This window comes from Fragaria vesca, linkage group LG2 (assembly GCF_000184155.1).
Source record: "Fragaria vesca subsp. vesca linkage group LG2, FraVesHawaii_1.0, whole genome shotgun sequence".
Classification (NCBI taxonomy): domain Eukaryota; kingdom Viridiplantae; phylum Streptophyta; class Magnoliopsida; order Rosales; family Rosaceae; genus Fragaria; species Fragaria vesca.
The window spans coordinates 12,256,753-12,265,374 of NC_020492.1; the positions used below are offsets into that span (position 1 = coordinate 12,256,753).

An 8,622-nucleotide genomic window follows, 5' to 3' on the forward strand; every position below is an offset into this window, starting at 1 on the left:
ATATCGTGACCGAAAAGCAGTCTTGGTTATGTCCCACTCTCGGATCTGCAACTGATGATAACCCGATCTCAAATCAATCTTAGAGAAAACAGAGGCACCCATCAACTGATCAAATAAATCATCGATCCGAGGCAACAGATATTTATTCTTCATTGTGACCTGATTCAACTTTCTATTATCAACGCATAGTCTCATGGTGCCATCTTTCTTCTTAATGAACAACACCGGAGCACCCCATGGAGACATGCTAGGCCGAATAAAACCCTTGTCTACCAACTCCTGCAATTGAGTCTTCAACTCTTTCAATTCCGCTGGAGCCATTCTGTAAGGTGCTTGAGAGATAGGCATAGTTCCGGGAAGTAATTCTATGGAGAAGTCTATCTCCCTTGCAGGAGGTAAACCACGCAACTCTTCAGGAAAAACATCCGGGAACTCCCTTACAATAGGAATATCTTCTATTTCCAAGACTCTCATACTTGTATCCACCATGTGAGCTAAATATGCCTGACAGCCTTTACTCAACAATTTCCTTGCAGCAACAACGGAAATTATGCAACTAGAAATAACATCTCTTTCCCCTTAGAAAGCAACCTCAAAACCATCTGGACTTCGAAGCACCACTAATTTCTGAAAACAATCTACCATAGCTCTATATGCTTCCAAAAAGTCCATTCCCAAGATCACATCAAACTCCACTATATCTAAAGGAATTAAATCAGCCTCGAAATTAACTCCTTCCACTAAAACTTCACAACCACTAAACACTCAATTTATTCTCATCACCTCACCGGAGGGTAGAGACACATGCCACTCGCCTGGAAGAGACGATGATGGCACATTGGCATGGAGGGCAAATCTACTAGACATGAATGAATGCGTGGCTCCGGGATCAATTAAAGTAAATGCAGGCTGACCAAAAATTAATAACGTACCAATGATGACATCTGGAGAGGTACGACCCTCCTGCTGGGTCATAGCATGCAGTCTAGCGCGAGTCATGGGACGTCCACGCTGACCACCGCCCCGCTGAGAGCCACCTCTGACCGATGCACTGCCCTGGCACCACTACTGGAGCCTCCAGCTGAAGACTGATCAACTAGCTGAGTAGGGGTGGGAGTGGTCCTCTGAGCCAATAATGGACACTCTCTCCGGAAGTGGTCCTGACTGCCACACTCAAAGCATCCAGAATATTGCTGCTGTCCAAATGAAAAAGTCTGACTACCAGATGTCCCACCCTGAAAGCTGCCACTAGAACCATACTGTCCAGCTTGTGGTCTACCCAACTGACTCCTAGCAGGTCTCCTGTGACGTCCTCTAACCCTGAACCGAGAATTAGAACCTGATCCCCCACTACTGCCACTACCAGCTGAAGAACCAGAAGCGGATGATGAAGCAACTTTCTTGGATGGACCCTGACTGGGGCCACCGAAATCTCGTGGCCGAGCACTATAAATCCTCATAGACTCAATGGCCATGGCTGCATGAACAGCATAAAGAAAAGTCGGGTAATAAACACCCGTCATCTTATCTGCAAACACTCCACCAAGTGCCCCAATGAACATCTCCATCCTGGTCATCTCATCAGGAACCAGATATGACACATGGTAGCTCAAGGAAGTGAACCTCTGCTCAAACTCTATGACACCTTCATCATCCCTCTTCTTCATATTCAGGAAATCCGACTAAATTCTGTTGCGGTGGGCAGGACTGAAATACTGCCCCAAGAAAAGCGTCTTAATCTACTCCCAAGACATATTCTGAGCATCCTCAACAAACCTGCTAGCGAGCGACCACCAGTGATGTGCTGAATCGTCTAGGAAAGTCACTGCCATCTTCACCTTCCTTTCTTCTGACAAATCTGTGCTTGCAAAAGCCTTTTCCATTTTGTCTACCCAAGTATAAACATCAAGGGGTCCCTTGGCACCCTTGAACTCTCTTGCTCCAGCCTCATAAACTTCTCTCCTCTTCACTGTATGAGGGTGTGGAGCTCGATTTATAACATCCCTTAGCATATTCCCAAGATCATCAACTAATCCCCTGACCTCATTGCCATCATTGGCATTGGTCGAAGTAGCTACACGAGGTTGGCGTGGGCGCCTAGGAGGCATAGTACATGAGGAAGAAGATATTTAGTAGTCCATAAATAAGACTAACACAACTATCACACATACCCAATAACACATAGCATCAAAAGCATAAAATGCCGATGAATCCGCCGCAGTCGGATCATCACTCTATAGACACTACGTGCTACTTAAGCAAATATGATAATGACAAGGAAGCAGGAAAAGGAAACCTAAAGCTCTGATACCAACTGACACGACCCACCCCAAATTTCACCCTGAAACCCGGAGTAAGTCGTGCGAGGACCACCTCCAAGGAAAATTTACAGAAAAGATTGGTAAAACCTCCCTTGAAAATGGACAACCCTAACCCGGAAATTTCAAATTTACACTATTATTACCACATGTCCAAACAACACATAATTATCCAGATAATAACCGCAAACATTAATTTCCCACTAAAAATCCAATAATTAAACAAAATAGGCAAAATTAAACGTGAGCCTCCCGCACACTCATCATTGCCCATCTACGCCATTCTTAACTCAAAATGGCTTAACCTTCACCTAACATACCGCAGCCGTAAATACAACCTTCCCCAAAATACGACTTAAATCCTACGGCCGGATTCTACATTAATTAACCGCCAAAAATACTAAACTTCGGAAAATCACAAACCTATCCAAAACTCATCCAAAAATTCCATAATTTACTTCAATAAACTCCCCTTAATATTCCACATTTAAAAACATTAAAATCTCCCAAACAACTCCGGCGCCGGCAGCGGCGGCCAAAGGCCGATTCCGGCGACCTCCAAATCCTATGAAATTTTGACAGCATAATCCTCTTATCATGCTCTACAACTTTCCTAACTAGCACAAACCCAAAATCCAAGCCTAGCTAGGGTAATCGACTAAAAACATCCTAAAAGCCCTAGAAATTTTAACTCCACATTTCTCCTTACCTAGCTCAAGAGGGAGTGAGCCCTTTGGAGGGGTTGCTGCACGGGAGGAGGGCTACAAAACGAGCCAAGGATCACCGGCTGTGGTGGCCGGAGGAGGGAGTTCCGGGGAAAAGCTTCCCGGTGTCTCCGGCGAGTTTTCTCCTCTTCCGGCGGGCTAACGGCTCGAGGGCTAGGCCGGTAGGGAGAGGAGGTGATGGGGGTCCGAACTGGGGTGGAGTGGTGGCTGGTGGCTGGCCGGACGGCGGCAACTGGGGCTGGAGAAGAACCGGAAACGGGAGAAGTCGGGAGAGGGAAAAACCGGGGAAGAGAAAAGAGAAGAAGAAGAGAGAAAAAAGAGAGGGCTGGGCTTTTACCACCCCTTGGCCCGGTCCACACTCTTATGCAACCCAAATCCAAAAAATAATACCCGAATAAAAATTACCTTTTACTAGCTAAAATTTACCATTTTTACCGTCGTCGTATTTTCCTCCTACGAATAATCCTCCCCACATAATCGTCTCCGAAACCCCTCTAGGGACCAATTAAACTATTAACTGAATGACGGAGACGGTAAAATTCTTATTATAATCAAGCTAGTAAATAAGGTAAAAATTTAAGGGTCGGGATATGACAGGTTCATTTTTTTTTGTTTGTTGTTTGTTGTTTGTTGTTTTGCTGTTCTTGAGTTTGTTCAGAACTTTCAGGGATTTTCCGGGATGGATTTTGTTTTTGGGGTTTTTTTGTACGGTCGTTTTTCGCCGGTTTTTATATTGGGGTTGTGTCTCATGTTTGGGTTTGGGTTGTTATACCATTATAGCTATTTGATTAAATTCCTAAGCGACTACAGAGCCAAAGGAAGTGAGTTAAGTAATGGGATTTGCTCAAAATGCTGTTCTGGTGAAGTTTGTGCTTTAAAGCCCATGTCTTGCAAATCTGAACCACTGAAATCACTGGAGAATCTACGGTCACCAAATACAGATGGTTTTCTGTTTACCAAAATTCTGAAGGCAGAAGATGCAGTTGAAGGAAATGATGATAATGATAGTGAGAGTGATGATGAGAGTGTTATTAGTTGTAAGGAGGATGAAGTGTTTGATGTTCTGTTATTGAGGAATATGGTAAAGATTGAGCGCCGACAGGGAAATAAGGCACGTGCAGAACTCGAGAAGGAAAGGATGGCTGCTGCATCTGCAGCTGAGGAAGCAATGGCCATGATCTTGCGTTTTCAGAACGAGAAGAGTTCTAGCAAAATCCAAGCCAATCATTATCGCCAGATAGCTAAGCAGAAGCGGCAATATGATGAATCAGTAATCCAGTCCTTGTAGTGGATTATAATGAAACACGAATCCGAGAGGAGTATCTTGGAAGAGCAACTGAGGCTGTGCAGACAAAAGTGCAATGGTCAGTCTGAAGAGGGTGATCCAAATACAAACCTGTTCGGTTCCACTATCATGGAAAATGATGGTCTCAAATATGCATTTGGCACAGATTATAGGTATTTTGAGTCCGACTAATGCTAGAAGGATCACATTTATGAACCGCATCTTCTATAAACAGAGGTAGAGGTAGGACCCACTCATGCACAGACGAATAACTTTTCGGATGAGGTGCATGAGTTGGATGCGTGACAATGAGTATACGTGGTATAGTGCGGTTCATAATTGTGCTAGAAATAACTGCTCTACTCTCCTTGAAGCTCTTGGAAACATATTGAATAATTCATCAATGTGGTTTTTTTTTTTTTTTAAGTCTGTTTATTTGGGTTCAGCAGAAGTGAGTGCAATCAGGTTTATGATATAGCAGGGAAGCCCCCTATCTATTTGTATGACATAATGCAGTTTCATGTTTACGAGTAGGATAAAAAGAGCAGGAAATGTTGCTTATGCAATGCACTCTTTTTTATGTTGATTTGAGATTCTGGTCTCACCTAGTTCTAATAGATATTGTTCTATATATTATCAACATGTAAGGAGTTTGTGCATTATCCTTTCAAAAAAAAAAAAAAAAAAGGAAAGTTTGTGCATTATCCTCTTAGAAGTTATAATGGTCCCAAAGGATACCAAGAGTACAGGACCACACAGGTACGTAATAGTGGTCCCAATGGTTACTGCATTTTGTCTCAGTAGCTTTTTGGTTTGTCATTGTGAAGCACAAAATTCAATTTGCAAATATGAGTGGGATTCTGGGTATGTTATTGAATTACCCACTTGCATATCTGTACACAACTGAATACTCTTGATTTTGAGATACTAACATCATACCATCATTTTATCAATGAAGGGCATTTGATATGGATGTTTTCTATTTATTTGTTCATGTTACAGAAGCAAAGTGATCCACGCGAATTGTTGTGCGTGTGTTCGAGAGGTATTTTACAATCACTGATGACATTTGTGGTATAAATCTAGGTTCTTTCTAATTTGATGAAGCCATGATCATTGACTCTACTAATCATAATTGTTCTGGCTATGCATCAGTCCTTATTGTGTATTTAGCTTCCTGTGTTTCCTTGTTTCTGCATAATTTTAATGCATGTACAAAGACCCCTTTCCACGATCATTTTACACAAACTTGACCTATAGTGGCAATATATTTGTTCTGCAAGTTCTTATGCATGCGCATACAGCAGTTGAAAAGTTGCATGTATAGTATACACAATTGATTATTTGATTGTTAATCTAGCTTGTCTACTTTGTTCATTACTTCAACACATTACAGTCTTCCCACCCACTATATATAAGATAGTAGTGATACATCTCTCATTAGTCGAAAAGGAACCCTGAAGCCACATGTATGACAATGTATGGTACATGTTTCATTAAGAGCCTGCAATACTAGCAGACTTAAAGACCAGTTATATGAGATAGATTATAGAGGAGGCTCTAACTTGATATGAGCACAAAGTGCTATGTTTATAATGTGTTTCCTACCCTATTTAGCTATGATATTCTCATAATAATGTCATTTCTAACATGTTTTGTGATTGTGAAGGACATGAGAGCATAAATCAAGAAAAAAAGGCCAAATCATGGAAATAACAGAAAAATGCAGAAAAAGCCTTCTTGCAGTCCAAGGAAGGAAGAAGATAGCCCAAAAGAAGGCCCAAATCGAAGGATGAAAAAGAAAAATGCAGAAAGCCCAAAAGAAGGCCCAAGTTGTCCAAGGAAGGAGAAAAGTCAAACATGTGCTCCTAAAGAAGAAAAGTCAAATATTTCTCCTAGTCCCACATCAGTTTTTAAGAGAAGTTCCATCAAGATTTCCTCTATTTATAGATAGTCTTGGGTACTTCACAATCTATCTCTTCTTCACACAAAAATCTGTGAAACACATTAACCTTCCTTCTCCTTTTCAACTCCTCTCTCCATAAAAGAAGCAATCCAAGCCAGCAGCTTTGTAGGACTTCTTCAGAAGGCTGCTGAGAAGCATCAGACTTATGTGTTCCTTTGAACATCTCAAGCTTCCTTGAAGATTTATAAAGTGTAACTCATGTCTTGTTTCTTCTATCTTGTTATTGTTCTTTGTTTTCTTGTATTAGATTTCAAAGTTGGAATTGGCTAGTTGTTAAGAACATGAATAGGTTAATTTTTAGAATAAATTCAAGCATATTTCAACTTGTTTATGATAGTGTATGTTCTGTTCTGTTGCCTTGTTGATTTCATTAAATGCATAGTTTTGTTTAAACTAAAACTCTAATCTACAAGTTAGTGTTGCTATGATCTATACTAAGCTTCTTCAAGTAAGTGTAGATCTCCAGTAGTAAAGGCTATGTAATGATAGCCAAAACTATGTGTTACATGTTTGCAGGTTAAGCAGCTTCCTGTAAACTTGGGCATGTTCAAATTCAGAATTCTATAGCACTTAATGATTCATGTTTAGTGTAGACGGGTATTTTGAGTGACACAGAGTATCGATCGCAACCTTTGCATGAAATATCCTAGGTTCTAGACTTCTCTGTGCTTAGGAGATAAAGTAAGTAGAATTAAAGGAATGCATGACCGCTGAGACTAGTGTTTTGAGTTTGTCTTTGATATCACTTGGCGATGAACTTGAATATGTGTTTGAGGCTTGTTAATACTTGTTTGATTGGTTCTGAAATCTCTGGTTGATGTGTGTTGAAGATGATCACTTGTATATATTAATTTAGGTTTTGTCTTTATCTTTTAGTAGGAACTTAGAACAATCTCTTCAAACCCCCCCCCCCCCCCCTCCTGTTACCTTGTACCATAAGTAAATTTGTAAATGAATACTTGTAAATATTTTTATTGATAGCTACTGACTTTTTACATGACCATTGTCATAAGAGCACCTTTAGTCCCTGGATTGATCGAGTCTTATTTGCCTTATACTACGATTGTCAAAAAGGGTTCTTAATTGTCGCACGCCCGGTAATGGGCTCGTCATAACTTTAGCCCATTGTAAAGTAGTCAGGACTCGGGACTTGCAGTTGGCCACTATATATACAAGTTATAGAAATGAGTAACCTTTGTTGCGTAGTCTGGCCCCTGAAACAATTATCCATAGGCAATTACAGCCTATCAATCTATGAGGTCGTTTTAGAATACTCACAATAATACTAGTCATTTTTGAGTTAAATTTTAGTCAAATTAGCTAAAATTTCATTTTGGCTATAGCCATTTTAAAAATGTGGTTGCATCAATGCTCTCTATTTTAACTAGCATTACATCAACATTATTCTTCAAATAAAGATTAAATAGTTTAAATATAGGATTAAATTCAGTGTACTACCTTGAATTTTAGGTCACTCATCAGGTGTGTCCCTGTTTTTTTTTTCTAATCACGTGTACCCCTATACTTTGAAAATCTATCAAACTTGGACAAAATTCAAAATTACACCCAAAAGTGACGTCATAATCTGACGTGGAAGAGACAAGAATGTCCCACTTATCAGTTTTTAACCCTCCAAAGAGGGTAAAGATGTCATTTTGCCTATTTCCTTTTTTTTATGAAACTGATTTTTTTACTTTACCATTCCTTTTTTTTTTCTTTCTGTTTTCTTCTCCTCTCCTCTCCTCTCCTTCCTCTCTCTCTCTCTCGATCTCTCTCTGCAACTCTCATCTTCCCAAAAAAATTTCAAACCCTAACCTTCCATGAATCTTTCTACCGGACCATGATTCAGAGGACGGCGCCGCCGCGTTGGTGTAGTGTTGGTGCCGGGACCGACGGAGGCGAGCTGGCAGGAGGCGCAGCGGCTGCTGATGGTCTTCTTGGGCTCCCTTAGGGCTTTGAGAGCAGCACGGCAGGTCTTGAAGAGGACGAAGCCGTAGCCTTTAGCTTTTTCGGTGAGTTTGTCCATGATGAGATTGGAGTCCTCGACCTCGCCGAAAGGTTCGAAGGCGAAGACGAGGACTTCTCGAGTGGTGTCCCAACCGAGGCCGCGTGGACGAAGATTTTGTGGTGGGAGACGTCGACGTCGGCGTCGGCGGATACGTTTGCGGAGGGAGGAGTCGGCGGAGGCGGAGGAGGTTATCATGGAGATGAGCTGCTCCTTGGAGCCGGGAGGACTCGGAAGAGTCAAAGTCGGAGTCTGACCTGGACCCGGTTTGGGGCTGTTTTTGGCGGAGGTCTACTTCGTCGTCGTTTTGTTCGGGTTGTGGT

General features: G+C 41.5%; 1 pseudogene; it reads left to right on the top strand.

Moving 5' to 3' along the window:
• The first annotated feature begins 3,926 nt into the window (after window positions 1-3,926).
• Window positions 3,927-4,520, top strand: LOC101292968 (annotated as a pseudogene).
• Window positions 4,521-8,622: the final 4,102 nt, after the last annotated feature.